This window comes from Ursus arctos, unplaced genomic scaffold (genome assembly GCF_023065955.2).
Source record: "Ursus arctos isolate Adak ecotype North America unplaced genomic scaffold, UrsArc2.0 scaffold_7, whole genome shotgun sequence".
In the NCBI taxonomy this organism is placed as follows: Eukaryota; Metazoa; Chordata; class Mammalia; order Carnivora; family Ursidae; genus Ursus; species Ursus arctos.
In genome coordinates this window covers 70824740-70840462 of record NW_026623089.1, presented here as the reverse complement: position 1 = coordinate 70840462, position 15723 = coordinate 70824740, and the positions used below count along the sequence as shown (strand labels likewise).

At 49.3% G+C, this 15723-nt stretch overlaps 1 pseudogene; it reads right to left on the bottom strand.

Annotated features, from left to right (window-relative positions):
- Positions 1-10670: 10670 nt before the first annotated feature.
- On the bottom strand, positions 10671-15478 carry LOC130543074 (NADH dehydrogenase [ubiquinone] 1 alpha subcomplex subunit 3-like; annotated as a pseudogene).
- Between the last annotated feature and the right edge of the window lie 245 nt (positions 15479-15723).

Sequence of the window (15723 nt, the reverse complement as noted above, 5' to 3'; positions counted from 1 at the left end):
TTGGCCCAGGGCCCCAGCCACTCTTGACTTCTCTCCCGTTCTTCCTGCCCTGCCTCCTCCTTGGACCTCTGTTAGCTGTGAAATGTGCCCCAAGGCAGGGTTCTGCTGGCTTCTCCTCCCTGGACTCTCCACTTGCTAGGGGACAAGGAGCCAGCAGTGGGGTGGGGGTGGGGGACAAATCCCTGCCCTCACAGAATTTACATTCTAGTAGAGGGAGCAGGCCACTAAGAATAAGCTGGAAAATCAAAAGCTATTTCAGTAAGTAAATTAATAAATGAGAGGGGGACATCTTAAAATGTGACGGGTGCTTGGGAGAAAAATAAAACGCGGAAGGAAGATAATAGAATTCCAGGGAAAGACTATTGTAGATTTTAATCAAGCTGCTTCTAGAAGGACTCCGTGTAGGGATCCAAGATGAAGAAATGAAACGGACTTGTCTCATAGGTGCAGAGGCAGCGAAAATGGAATGAGATGAAAATGTGCTGGGCCCACAGGTGATTTATGCCCAGCTGCCATCCTCGAGAGCCTCCACTACACCCAGCATCGGAGGAAGCCATGTTTCCCAAAAGGAGCATTTGGTAGTCCGACTCAAGGCAGAGGAAGAGACTCGTAGCAAAATGACACCCAGCGCCACGCTCTCCCTGTTTTGTGGATGCTCCACCAATCCAGCCACTGGACCGAGGGGCCAAGTGGCTCCCGAGGCGCCAGGTGGAGGCAATAGGGAGGGAGCCCTCATCCAAAGGCGTTTGAGTCACCCAGAGCCCACCAGAGGGTGCCCCTGAGAGGCCGGCTCAAAGACCACACGCAGGAAAGATCTGGGGGCTACCCAGAGGAGGGAGCCACCACCCTCGGGCTGCTCCGCTGTGGACACGGGGAGGCTGGAAGACACATTCTGCTTTGTGGATTCTTGCTGTGTGGCCTGGCCGGGTGAGGAGTAAGCAGCTTGCTTAATGATGGGCTGCATCGGCTGTGCATTCCATTTTTACACACCTGTTTTAGGAATCCTTTCTTGGTAGCACAGTCTGTCTGGAAAATTCCAGGCAGATCCATCAGTGGTTCCCAAACCGGGATGCATAGCAGAATGACTTTGGGTCATTTTCCAAAATCCCACCTCACCCCTGGACCTTCTGACTCAGCAGTTCTGAGCTGGGGCCAGGGAATCTGTGTTTTTTGAGTTTTGTAAACCACTGAAGCAGATGATTTCTGCCGGTCACCCTTCCCTGTGACTGAAAACTCCCAAACTACCCAAGCGGCCCCAGACCGTTTCCTGTGCCAGCCTCTCCCACCACCCCCCGCTTTGGAGCTGTGAGGCAGTGACTCCCCACAGACACCACGAGGCCAAAACACCTGCAGGAGCAAGAACTCCTTTCCAGGCTGAGTGCGGGGCTCTGTCTTCCCCTGCTTTTCCTGACAGCTTCACTGATGGGGAAACCAGCTATTTTACCCTGAGGAACTAACTGCCTCCATGCAGAGCACGAGGACCCCAAAACACAGACCCTTCCCTACCCCCGTCCCACAGCTCCCCTCCGGCAGCTCACAGCAGCTCCACGGTCTCGGGCACCCCGCAGGCGCGTGAACCGACATCACCCTTGTTTGCTGAGGACTCAGGGAGGACCATTACTCATTGAGGAGACTTGCAGACGCTACTGTGCCGGCGGGGAGCAACGCAGAGATGAGTAAAAGGAGGTCCCGGATCTTGAGGAATTTACACGCTAGTGAGGGAGACGGATGATTATAACACGACACAGAATTAAGAACCTAGACACAGCAGGACACCACACCCAGTCTGGGTCAGGAAAGGCTTCCAGAAGGAGGTCTCGGGACTTGGCCAGATGAAAGGGTTGGGTCATAACTAATGAATGGTGAAGACTTTTGAGGCTTTTTGTTTCAGCAAGTAATGTTAATAGCAGCTAAAACTTTTTGAGTGCTCAGTACAAGACAGGCTCTAAGTGTCTTACAGGTATTAAGTGTGTATTCCTGGAGGGGTGCCTGGGTGGCTCAGTCACTTCAGTGGCCAACTCTTGATCTCGGCTCAGGTGTTTTGATCTCAGCGTCATGAGTTCAAGCCCCGCATTGGGCTCCATGCTGGGTATGGAGCCTAATTAAAAAATAAATATATTCATACGTATTTATTCCTTGACAACTATGGTTGTAGGAAATATAATGCCCCCACCCCCAAAGATGGCCGCACTGGAAACTGTGTTTCCTTGCAGAGCAAAAGGGATTTTGCAGATGTGATTAAGTTAAGACCGTTGAGATGGGGAAAGTATCCTGGAGTATTTGATGGGCCCAATGTAATCACAAGTGTCCTTATAAAAGGAGGGCGGCAGTGTCAGAGGGATTGGGTGATGTTAGACTCGTGGCTTTGAAGATGGTGGAGGGGCTGTGAGTAAGGAGCGTGGCCCCCCACCAGAAGCTGGAAAAGGCAAAGAAACAGACTCTTCCCCAGAGCCTCCAGCAGCCCTGCGGACGCTGTGCACTTTCTAACACCAGAACTCTCAAATAACAAATTTGTGTTGTTTAAGATGCGTTGCAGCAGCAACAGGAAGCTAGTTCAGACTCTTCCTGTTTTACCACTGAAGAAAACAAGGCGCCAAGTAATTTGCCCAAAAGTTGCACAGCGAGTAAGGAGCAGCTCCAGCATTCCAAATCCAGCCTCTTGGCTCCAGCTCCTGCACTGGCTCACTCTTGCCCGTGTCCTGCCTGAGGGCTGGTCGGGAGACCCGGGAACGTCGGAAGATGCACCCAACAAGGCAGGCAGACAGGAGCTGGATCCCAGGCCCTTCTTGGTTGAGTAGAGGGGTGGCCTCTGCTGCTTCTTTGCCTGAGCTCCTTTTCAGAAGTCCTCTCATGTCCATGCCGACCGTGAGTGCCTCCCGGCCTGGAGGCGAGGCTGGCTCCCCGTCCCTGCTCACCGTGCTCCACCTGACGCCAGGTGCAGACTGAGCTGTGTGCTGATGCAAACCTCCGCCTTCCTCCCTCATCGCGTGGTTTTAAAGCGCCTTTCTGGCCCGGTAGTGAAGGAAAGACTCTATTAAGCACAGCATCCTTACGTATATTAGATTCTCCTGTCTCCAAACATCTGTTTCTGTCTCAGACTTCTTTCGTCCATCCTCATTCTTTAACATAGACAATTCTTTATATTAGGAGTTCTTTATTTTATTTTTTTTTAAGATTTTATTTATTTATTGAGATAGAGACAGCCAGTGAGAGAGGAAACACAAGCAGGGGGAGTGGGAGAGGAAGAAGCAGGCTCCCAGCAGAGGAGCCTGATGTGGGGCTCGATCCCAGAACTCCAGGATCACGCCCTGAGCTGAAGGCAGACGCTTAACCACTGTGCCACCCAGGCGCCCCATATATTAGGAGTTCTTTAATATAAAGCATCTTCATCCCTCAGTCTTTGACTGAAATAAGTGGTCGGAAGAATTTTAAGACAGTGTTTCAAGGGTTTTTTGAAGTATTAAGCACAGTAAACATCACCTGATACCACTATTCCAGCTATGTCTGCTGAATTTATATTCCAGGTATTTCACAGGTGCTGCCTAGATTCTCCAAGGAGCGATAGCTAACATTTGATTAGCATCTTGTACTTTACCAAAAGCATTCACGTAACCTGTCCACTTGAGCTTTTCAGAAACGCTAGGAGGCCTGAATTTCTATCCCCATTCCTGACTGAGAAACTAAGTCTCCAGTACAATTTGGCCAAGGTGCGCCGCAGAGCCAGGACGGAAACTTGCGGCTTCCACACATTGTCGATTGCATTTTGTTGCCTCTTAGAGGGAAAAATAGCCCCAAATGCTCTTACAGGCCCATAGGGTTCCAGATTCCGGGTCAGATGTGCCCCTCCCAAGTGCATCCACGCACCACCACCTCCTGTCCGGGGCTCCACCCACCGGAGGGAGCACATGAGACCACCTGGGCCTTTGACATGAGCGCATCATAGGGTATAGTTGGGATAAGGCTCACCAGTATCTCGGGGCACAGGCGGGCATCCTATGGAGGACCCACAGTAATATCCAGGTCTGCTGGCAGGAGGCCCGCAGAGAACACGGCCTCAGCATGGGTGAAGGGACCCTGAGTGGCCACGAGCTTCCAGTAAGCATGGGCTCCCCGTGTAATGAAGACAAAGGAAGGGCAGGCCTGCCTCTCAGTGCGAACTGGTCTACTTACATGTGGGTCCCTCAGGCTCCTGGGTTATTCTGTGCTGCTCACTGCACCTCTCCCAGCACAGGCATCCTAGGGACAGGTGAATCCTGGCCTTTCTCTCTTTTCTTTCTAGGTGTCTCTGGGGTCCTCCCTTTCTTCACATAAACCAAAAGCTCTGGCATTCAAAGCACGTTTCCGAAGAGGGCTTTCAGAACCTGCTTTGAGGGGCGCCTGGGTGGCTCAGTCGTTAAGCATCAGCCTTCGGCTCAGGACGTGATCCCAGAGCCCTGGGATCGAGCCCCGCATCAGGCTCCTCCGCTGGGAGCCTGCTTCTTCCTCTCCCACTCCCCCTGCTTGTGTTCCCTCTCTCGCTGGCTGTCTTTCTCTGTCAAATAAATAAATAAATAATCTTAAAAAAAAAAGAACCTGCTTTGAAAGAAAAAAGCAAAATACCTCTATGTCTTTCTATTCCCGCTTTAATAATCCTAGTTCCCCCTGAGGCAATGTGGATGCCTCTGGCTGGCCAAGGAAGGGTAGGAGGCAAGGGAGCCCGGAGAGAAAGCACAGACCAGTACATCAGGACATAGTCTTGCTGCACACAGAGCTGGTTTCTCCCCACCCTAGTCTGGGCTCACCTGCTCAGTGAAAGGAAAGACCCTCCCTCAGGGTCCCCCAGAGAGAGGACCCCTGGCTGTGGCCCAGGAGTCCCCTGGCAGTGTGAGGCTACCAGAGGCTGGTTAAAGGGGGTTACATTACGTCCCCTCTTGCAGCCTTTAGCTTCCACCAGGGGGTACCCAGAACGACTCTAAGAGGTCTCTGAATCCAGGCTTATCTTACCGCTAATCTGCAAGTGTGCATGGAAGTCCTTGGGGTCAGGAAGATAAGATGAACTTAAGTGTGTTACTGAATTCTTTATATCAATCTGTATCTTCTGAGTCAATAGATATTGAAAGTACTGCCACAGGGAGGCTGCATTTTTTTTATTATTATTATTTTAGAAAGGACCTTTGTACTTTAAAACCATTGGAGCCCTAGTCTGTGAAATCCTTTCCGTTTCGTGACTCTGTGGTTTATTAACAAATGTTATGGTAGATTTTCTAAAATACCATACATTTGTTTGCTCTCTACCTTTTTTCCACGTTGCCTTCCTATATTAGCTGCTGGCTTCAGAGCAGGAAGAATTGCTAAGCAGCCTTGCTCCTTCTGCAGAGAACTGGGCAGAGAATTTCCAGAGGACAGGTCTTCCCCGTGTAGGGAAGACTGGCTGTTGGTCCTTCACCCTCCCTTGCAAAGTGGTGACAAGTTGGTGACTGGAAGGACTGGTAGGACCTCTGCCTCCATCCCCCTGCAATTCTTTGGACCATTCTCAGATTTGGGTACTTATCTTTGCATCTTACAGAGACTTCGTAGGTGAGCTGGACTGTGTGTACATTTTTCTTGCTTCTTAAAGCCTTATTATCTTGATTAGACTTTTCCCTTCTCAGGGGCCACTTCCCAACAACGAGTTGACTTCTGGTTCAAAGGAGAAATAGCCAGAGCCAGCCTCCCCAGCAGACTGTATTGTTCAGAGATTTCCCGCCACGCTCCGGCCATGGGGTGCAGGCGCGGCACTTAGGGGCGGGGCATAGCTGGCGTTGGTCGGGTCGGCTAAACAGATCCTATGGTCCGTGGCTTCCTTGGCTACTTGGGATAGGTAGAACTTTTCTCCACCTGCCTCCAGCCTCAGCCCTGCCACTTGCCACCCCTACCTGTGCCACTTAGGGACAGTTCACCCTGGACAACTACTTTGCAGGGGTCATCAGCAGGCCGCCAACACGTTAAAGAAAAGCTCACATCAGACTCTGCATCTTTTTTCCTGGAAAATACCCAGATCACTTTCAAGCTTATTTAATGTGTCCTATTTTTTTTTCACTGCTGCTAAAAAATTCTCCTCCATGCATGGCTCTCTTGAGCAACACAAATCAGTCCGTCTGCAAAGTATGAATAAACACCTTGGAGAGATCCCGGTAATGTATGTAACACACAATCAACAGTGTTCGTGGGTGACGGCCTGCGAGGTCAGGCTTCCTTCCTCTTCTGAAGACAACTGTCTGAGCAGTCATTTGGTCATAAAGTCTCCTGAACTAGAATGAAAACCCTATTACTAATTTTCTTTGGTTTATTTATTTTAAATCATGATCAAGCCATTAGGTTGTTATCTTATCTCAGAAAGTCAAGTGACAATGTCTCAGATGTTATGAATTTGCTAAGTTGTCTTATTGGTTTTGTTCCCACCTGAGACATCATACTTGACTCTGATCTTTGTGGGACAAGATGATGACAGACTGTTACAAGGGGGAGCCCCGAAATGCAGAGATGGAAACTTGCTCACAGTCAGACGAGTAATCAAGAATAGAAATGGGATTAGAAGCAAATCTCCTGGCTTCTCATCCACCCTTCCTATCTGAAACAAAACAAAACAAAACAAAAAAACAAACAAAAGCAAAAACAAAACAAAACCCTCTTCTTCCAAACCCTGCATCTCCAGAACGAGCATCAGAGCATTCTAACTGCTCCTACTTGACTGGAAGGAGGATTCTTGGATTCAGTTCTGGTAGCTGGTTTGCAGGGGTGGTGCTCAGTCTTTGCACAGAGATGAAAAGTATGAAAACGGAGTCCTGCCTTGCAGGAGGCGTTCTCCAGCTGGGAAACAGCAAACCTCTCCGCACAGCCTGCTGACCCTCTGCTTGTGGTCTACCGAATCAACTCCGGGGTTCTTTTAAACTCATGTGACATGGTCCTGGAATGAAGTTTTCTTGTCCGTCTGTGCCATCTTTTGGTCAGCTGAGTATTACTCCCTGCGTCACCACTTTTAGAAGAATTAGAAGAAAGTAATTATGCTGGACGCATAAACATCGTTAGGTCGGAAGTCACTTGAGAGTCCTGGGTGCTCCCCCAGGGGGCGGTGAGTGTCAGGCTCAGGACTGCTGTGTCCAGGAGTGTGGGGCAATAGAGGCTTCCAGTCCACACAGCAGTGGATGACTGGCTGTGACAGCAGTTAGAGCTCCCGGGAGGGCCGGCTTCCTAAGTAGTGCTGAGCTGCACCCACACTGCTCAGGGGGGCCCTCGTGTGTGACAGGCAGACCCCGGGGCCTCGCACTGGCATCTCAGGCCGTCACAACTCCCTGTGCCTGCATCAGAATTCCCAGGATGCACAAAACACCTGGCCTATGTCGGCCCTGCTTTGATGGGGTCTCTGCTGTACGGACGCAGCCACAGAGCGGGTCTCGACTGACCGTGGGCTGCTGTGCTCAGTAGCAAAGTCAAGAACTTACCCTGCTCTGAAGGGGCATATCTGACAGCTTTCAGGTGCTGGTGATCTGAGGATCATTTTGAAACAGTCTCAAAGGGAATTCTTAAATTTCTTAAAGAGTGGCGGCGTCTTTCATGAGCTTGTGCCTGATTTATGTGAAGTTATGATGAAGGAACAGGGGCCTCAAATATCTTACTGTTGTCGTCCTGTTTAAAAGAAAGGGAAAGGGCACCTGAGTGGCTCAGTCGGTGAAGTGTCTGCCTTTGGCTCAGATCATGATCCTGGGGTTCTGGTATCGAGTCCCACGTTGGGACTCCCTGCTCAGTGGGGAGTCTGCTTCTCCCTCTGCCTCTGCCCCTCCCCCCACTCATGCTCTGTCTCTCTCTCAAATAAATAAAAATATTAAAAATAAAATAAAAGTGAACCTAACAAATTTCCTGTTTTCTAAAGAGCTGGCAATCTAAAAAGGAAGAAAACACACATTCACTGCTGTTTGAATACAAGAGTACAAGGTTAGGAGCGCCTGGGTGACTCAGTCAGTTAGGCGTCTGCCTTCGGCTCAGGTCATGATCCCAGGGTCCTGGGATCGAGTCCGTATCGGGCTCCCTGCTCCGTGGGAAGCCTGCTTCTCCCTCTCCCACTCCCCCTGCTTGTGTTCCCTCTCTTGCTGTCTCTCTCTGTCAAATAAATAAAATCTAAAAAAAAAAAAAAAAAAGAGTACAAGGTCTAAGGTAGTGAGGACAACGAAAAGCCTGGAAGCACACAGTGATGGACAGTGGCACTCAGTTCCAGGGACCAAGGGGCCAAGCCAATTCAAGAAAGTTTTGAGAGCGTGGTAGTGTCTGAATGAGACCCTGAAAATGAGCAAAAGCAGCTTTTATCGGGAAGAGCTGGAGTGGCGAATAAATAAAAGAGAGAAAGCAAAAGATGACAGTGGACATGTTCCAGGCACCCAACAGTAAACTCAGGCAGCCGACTCGAAGCTGCGATTGGAATTTTGAACATTATATGGAGGAAGTTTGGTACCGACTTTCTAAAAGCCTCTCACATCTTCAACATTTCAGAAGAATTCATGCACCATTGCATTAACTGCGGTTTCAGAAATAAAATAATGGCTTTATCCGAGCCTCTGCTTTTTCTTACCTTATATAAACGTCAGTTTGACTCATTAACTCCTGCATGAAAAATCAAGCAGGTGTCAAACTTCACCACTTCCAAGTAGAGCAAACGTCAGTTCCGTCCAGAGAGGGACTGCACGGCTGTCTCCTGGTCCTGCTAGTTCTGTGGGGGGCCTGGGGGACTAATTAACTTGAGGGTGCTCTGGCGGCCGCACGGGCAGTCACAAAGATTCCAACGAAACAAGCCTTCAAAGAGGCGGCCTGGTCATAACTGACTAGCAGAGAGCCAGACGAGATGCTGAGACCGGGCGCCCTTGACTGGGGACTTGCATGGAAGGCCCAGGATCAAAGGAGGCTGAGGACTCGGATCAGAGAAGCGGAGGTGAACAGCTGAAGGAAGCAGGCAGGGCGGGAAGCTGGGCTTGCTGCAGAGAAGCCGTCATTAACTGGGGCCAGCGGCCAGCGCCTGGGGGGCGGAACGAATGGGGCTGGTGGGAATCCTAGTCCACACACTCAGGTGTGGGGGAGGCAGGGCACTCTCCTCTTTTGCTGAAGCACGCATCCCTCTGGCTGGCATGGGACTTTAGTCTCGGTCTTGACCAGGTGTTCCCAGCCTCCCTGCGATTCCCCAGAACTCATGTAGGTCCAGGCTGTGGGAGACGTGCCCCCTTGGTCCTCGAGATGCCTCAGCTGGGTACCAGTGAGACACTGTCAGCTGGGTATGGGCCCTTGAGGCTAGTGGCTCTTGGTGGTCTTGGGTCCTGCCTGGGGGCACAGCACTCTCCTCCATGACCCCCTCTGCCTCAGAGCAACAGGTGGCCATTTTCTTCTGGGGTCTCACCACCCACCCCCCCAAACCATGCCGTACCTAAGAAAGTTTTGCAGTCCCCCACCCCCACCTCCAGCCACTCTGGGCTATTGGAGCGGGTCACCCTCTGGTCCTGGGGCAACTCCACTCTTCTTCCTGCTCTGGCCAGGGCATTGTTCCCCTATACCCTGAATTCTTCCCCACTTGAGGCTTATGCTTTGGAAACAATAGCCAAAGACTCCTGGGCGTGTCTGCGACTTAACCTACCACACCTATCTCTCCTTGAACGTGAACGGGGGAGGTGTGGGTCAACAGCTCTAAGCGCTGTCCCATCACAAGTGTTTGAAGGTACGGGTTTGGGGTTTCTTTCAGGCCTCACTCTACTCCAGGTGGCCTAGCTTTCTCCCTTACATGTTTGTTATTGTTGTTTTTAAGATTCCATCCATTTATTTGAGAGAGAGAACACGAGCTGGGGGGAGGGGCAGAGGCAGAGGGACAAACAGACTCCCCTCTGAGCAGGGAGCCCCAATGCAGGGCTCGATCCCAGGACCCCGGGATCATGACCTGAGCCGAAGGCAGACGCTTCACTGACTGAAGCACCCAGGCGCCCCTCTCCCTTACATGTTAACACACCCGGAAGGCTTGCCGTTCCCGGCAAAGTCCTGGGGAGAGCAGACGGTCCACATCCCAAGACCCCTGGCACAGCCTGCTCCCGTGTGCCTCCATCATACTGATGACTGCCACTTACCGAGGGCCCCCCACACTGTGCCAGGCCGTTTTCTAGAGCCTTCACTCACATTACCTCATTTAATCTTCAGAACTGTGCCATGGGGCAGGTATAATTATGCCTAATGTTCAGAGGATCTTTAGGGCAGTGAAACTATTCTGTAGGACACTATAATGATGGCTGGACCTGTCCTTATACATTTGTCCAAACCCATAGAAGGCACAGCATCAAGAATGAGCTACAGCGTCATGTGTGGGCTTGGGGGTTAATGGTGCATCAGTGCAGGTTCACTGACGGTAACGAATGTCCTAGCCTGCTGGGGATGCTGATAGTGGGGCTGCCATGCATGGGGGGTGGGGGAGAGAGGTGGGAGGAAAACGGGAAATCTCTGTATTTCCTGCTCAGTTTTGCTGTGACACTAAAACTGCTTGGAAAAATAAAGTATTATTTTTTTTCAAAGAAGTTGAGAAGGTTGCAAAAGAAGGTTGGGAAGGTGAGAAAGTAGTGTCCTGAGCAAGAGAGAGGCAGGGGAAGTGATGGCACGCCTGTAGCTCCGTGGAGGTCACATCTGCAGAGGTATCACTCCTCAGTCCTTTCTCCAAGATCCCCGATACCTTTGCCACGTGCGGCTGTCACTCGCCTTCTGGTAACTCCTTCCTCAGCAGCCTGGCCACTCCGCTCACGCTGGGTCCTCAGAAGGTTCCAGGTCCCCCTGGGAGCTGCTTTCGTCCTCAGCTCCTGCCCAGGCTCAGGAAAGTCAGCAGTGTGTTGCAGAGTTTCCAAAGGCTGCAGTTTACTAACAGTCTTCCTCTGACGTTTAGGAGCCTGTTTGCAAATAGCAATCCCAACCAAGACAAAGAACGAAGAGAACAGAACGGGTGGCTGGAGGTGAGAGGGAATGGGGATGGAGCCAAAGACCACAGAGAAAGCTTATGAGATCTTACTACTAAGAATCCAGTAGGAAGTAGATGAGATGGGAGATAAATTCACACACACAGACGCACACACGATGTGAAGTAAAATCCTGATTCCTCAGAACAAAATCATGTTATTTCTTAAAAAGATTAATTCTCCAGGAATGTGCAGATGAGTGGCTTGCCGAGGAATGTTTATAGAAAATTCATTATTCTTGAGTAATGCTAGGAGCTGAAATATGACAGTAGTTGTCCTTTTCTCAATTAAAAGTTACGTGAAAAATTCAAATGTGTCATTTTGCTCTGACAGACACTTCCCGCCTTGTAAAAATAGCTTTTCTGTTGAAATAATGTCACATCAAAATGGGATTTGACATAGTCTGAAGTACTACACCGTCTTTCAAAGGACTCGCTTGGGACCCGTGACCCCTTTCTTCTTTCTCATTTCTCCCTTTCAGTGTGGAAAGGTCTATCGTAGGCCACCATTGTGTTTTGGAAACAGGTAACTTGTCTGATTTCACGGGTTCGCAGCTGGGGTGGAGTTTTTGCCTCAGGATGAATCATACCTCACGTCTCACCCAAACTTGGTTTAGAGGTGATTTTGGATTTCGAGGTAGAACTGGAATAAGATTAAGACTTTGGGGCCGTTGGGATGGGGGTGAATTTACTTTTCATGTGAGAAGAACATGCACTTTGGGGGTCCAGAGGGTGGAGTGTTATGGGCTGAATTGTGTCCCCCACCAAATTCAGAATGACACAGAATGTGGCCCGATTTGGAGACCGAGACTTGAAAGAGGAATTAATGGGGTCATGTGGTTGGGCCCTAATCCAATGGGATTGGTGTCCTTATAAGAAGAGATTAAGAAACAGACACAAAGAAAGGGTAGGACATGTGAGGACACAGCAAGCAAGTGACCGTCTGTAAGCCAAGGAGAGGCACCCAGAAGAAACCAACCTGCCAACACTTTGACCTTGAACTTGTGGCCTCTCAAACTATAAGAAAATAAGTATCTGTTGTGTAAACCACTAAGCCTGTAGTTCTTTGTTATGGCAGCCTGAGCAGACTAATATAATTGGAGACACCCAGAAAGGAGGCTGGAGGAGGGAGGGACCAGCTATATATCAGGTGTGGGTGAAGGGGTCTCACACCCTCTCCCCCTGCTGCTTGAGAACCCAGCCACATTAACCGCCTGGCTCGGTTACCCTGCATCGCAGCTGTGACTAATTACCACAGAATCAGTGGCTTCAAACAACACATCGATTGTATCACAGTTCTAGAAGTCCAGAATCTGAAAAGGGTCTCAATGGGTTAAAATTAAGATGTTGGCAGAACTGCATTTCTTTCTGAGGGAAAGCCTGTTGTCTTGCCTTTTCCAGCCTCCCAACGCGGCACACATTCCTTGAGACATGGCCCTCTTCCATCTTCAAAGCCAACAATGTAGCATGTTAAAATCTCAGACTCTGACTCTCCAGCCTTCCTCTTTCTCTTGTAAGAACTCTTGCGATTACTTTGGGCCCACCCAGATAATCCAGGGTAACCTCCCTGTTTTACTTTATTTTTAAAGATCGTATTTATTTATTTGAGAGAGTGAGGGCACATGAGTGGAGGGAGGAGCAGAGGGAGAAGCAGACTCCCCATTGCGCGGGGAGCCCAATGCAGGGCTCGATCCCAGGACCCGGAGATCGTGACCTGAGCCAAAGGCAGACGCTTGACCGACTGAGCCACCCAGGTGCCCCTAACCTCCCTATTTTAAAGTCAACTGATTAGCAACCTTAATCCTATCTGCTAACTTATTTCCTCTTTGTCGTGCTACATAACATATTTACAGGCTCTGGGAATTAGGACATGAGTGTCTTTGGGAAGCTGTTTTTCTACCTACCTACTACTCCCTGGAAACCAGATAACACAGTGTATGTCAACTGTATTGTCAGGGGACATTACTAATGGTCACATGTCCCCTGTTGGTAAATTACTTATGGACTGGTAGCAACTATAAAAGAGCTTTCAATACCTAATGTAGACACTGCACTTCGGGCTTTCCCAAGTTTTGGTGTCATGTCCTTGTGGGGACCTGGAAGCTACTTTGAAGAGATACTGCTTCTGTAGGCAGGGGTCTTTTGCACCAAGGTGGACCCTGCACGTACCCATGTCGATCTCACCTCCTTGCACTGTGCTACCACTTAGGGATAAGATCACTCCTGGACTCTGTCTAAATCACAGTAAGAACTTCTGAAGTCCTCCTCATGAGCTGTCCTGATACTGTCCTGCTGGCAAGCTGGGGCTTCTGTCCTTATCTTTCTGAATAGATTGGGCTGTGTTCTATTGTGGTCGTGCGAGTCTGAACATTTGGCTAGTCCTTGGCACTGCACTGAGCGAATGCGTTTGGCTTTCCTGTTACCACCAGTGAGGAGCTGTAGGAGTCTGCTTTGGCTACCAAAACAGTACCACTGGGGAGGCGGTTTAAACAACAGAAATTTATTTCCTCAAAGTTCTGGAGGCAGAAGTCCAAGACCAAAGTGCTGGCAAGGTTGGTTTCCTTTTGCTATAAAGGACATTATTGGTACTTTTTATGAAGCTTGAATGGAGGCTGAGGATCAGATGATAGTGATATATCAGTGTACATTTGCCTGACTGACGGTCATATTGTGGTTGTGTAAGACAGTGTCCTTGTTTTCAGGAGATCGTGGTATTGAGGAATAATAGGGACTCGGGTTGGCAACTCAGGCTCAAGTGGTTCAGAGAAAAATTCTTTGTGCTCTACTTGCAACCTTTCTGTAAACTTGAGATTGTTACAAAATTTTAAGTTTAATGTTAAGGCCATTCTTTTTTTTTTTTTTAAGATGTTATTTATTTATTTTAGAGAAAGTGAGAGAGCACGAGTTGTGGGGGAGGGGTAAAGAGGGAGAGGGAGAGAGAGAATCCCAAGCAGACTCCATGCTGAGCATGGAGCCCAATGTGGGGCCTGATCTCATGACCCTGAGGTCATGACCTTGAGCCGAAATCAGGAGTCAGACGCCTAACCGACTGAGCCACACAGGCACCCCACATTAAGACCATTCTTAAAAAGTAAATGATGCCAGTAAGCACACGAAAAGACTTTCAACATCAGTAATCATGAGGCAAATGCAAATGAAAACCACAGTGAGGTCCCACTTCATACCTACTGGGATGGTGATAATCCCCCCAAATGGAAAATAACAATGTTGGTGAGGATGTGAAAAAAAAACTCCCTCGTACATTGCTGGAGGGAGTATAAAATGGTTCAAAACAGGTACTCAGACAAATGTAGAATGTGCATGTCAAAGCAGCAGTATCACAATAGTCAAAAGGTTAGAGACGGCTCAGATGTCCATCAAAAGAAGTATGGCGAAAAAGTCGTGGTATATCCATACAGTGGAGTATTATTCAGCCGTAGGAAGGAATGAAGTGCTGATGCGTGCTACAAGGCGGATGTAATCCCAAAACATTATGCCAGTGAAATAAGCCAGACACAAAAGAGCACCTATTGAATTATTCCATTTATATGAAATGTCCAAATAGGCAAACCCATAGAGACAGAGAGCAGGTTGGTTGTTGCTGGGGGCTCTGGGGAGAACCTCTTAGTGAGTATGTGGTTTTATTTTGGAGTGATGGAAATGTACTGAAATTAGATGGAGGTGGTGTTTGCACAACATTGTGAATTTACTAAATGTTCGCTTTAAAATAGTTCATTATGTCCGGTGAATGTCACCTCAACAAATTTATTTAGAAATTCAAGCATTTCACTGTAAATTTGTCTTACAAAATGGTGAGAGATAAAACGCAGTTGCCAGCAGCTGACGTCTTTAGAAACAGTGTTTCCTGGAACTGGGCCCAGAAGTTGGAACTGCCTGGTCTTCATTGGTTAGCTTGGTCAGTCTGTCAGACAAGACTACTGTTTCCCAACAAGGCACAGATAGGCCAAGCTCCACACTTTACCCCAACGGCAACAGCCCACAGCCTCATGGAAGACTGTGCTCTCCGTACAAACTCTAGTTTGGTGTCCATGGTGACACGGTAGCTTCTCTGTCACATCTCTGTTCTGCAGAATTTCACCTTATGAAGCTCATAGTCCTAGCAAGTTTGTGTCATTTGGTCCATGAAGAATACTTTATTGTTTTGGGGGGATTTTTTTTCACGTTTCACATTTTATTGGCCATGAGGGAGGGGGCCTCCTCCCTGTCACCAGAGGTGTTCACTCACAGTTTTCCTCAGCCACTGCAAGCTTGGACCCTGGGGGTCCTGGGGCTGACTGGGCACACAGGGCATGTTCCCATCATCTCAGGGGCACTAGCTAGGAGTAGCGGTGGCCTGGTTGATCATGGTGGATTATTTGGTGAAGGGGCTGGGGTGGGGGGCAGAATTACATCGAGGCCTCCAGTGGTGAAGGACGGGACCAGCACCACCTCCTCGGCCCGGGCATTCTCAGGGAAGGCAGCACGTCTCCTGGCCATCTTGGTCTCAGCTGCAGCCAATAATTTATTGGCTTTATCAGTATTGAATCTTTTATTTCTACAATTCTGAAAATGCAGACCGAAGAGCAAAGAAATGGAGCAGAGATGAGCATGGGGTCTCCTTCCTCTGCCCAGCCCTGTCATGCTGGTCCTAGCCACGGCTTTCACCTGGTCCTGCCCTGTGGCTCGCGCTTCCTCCTCCTCCGAGCCTTTCTACGAGCTGACTTCCGGTGCCCCTACCGGAA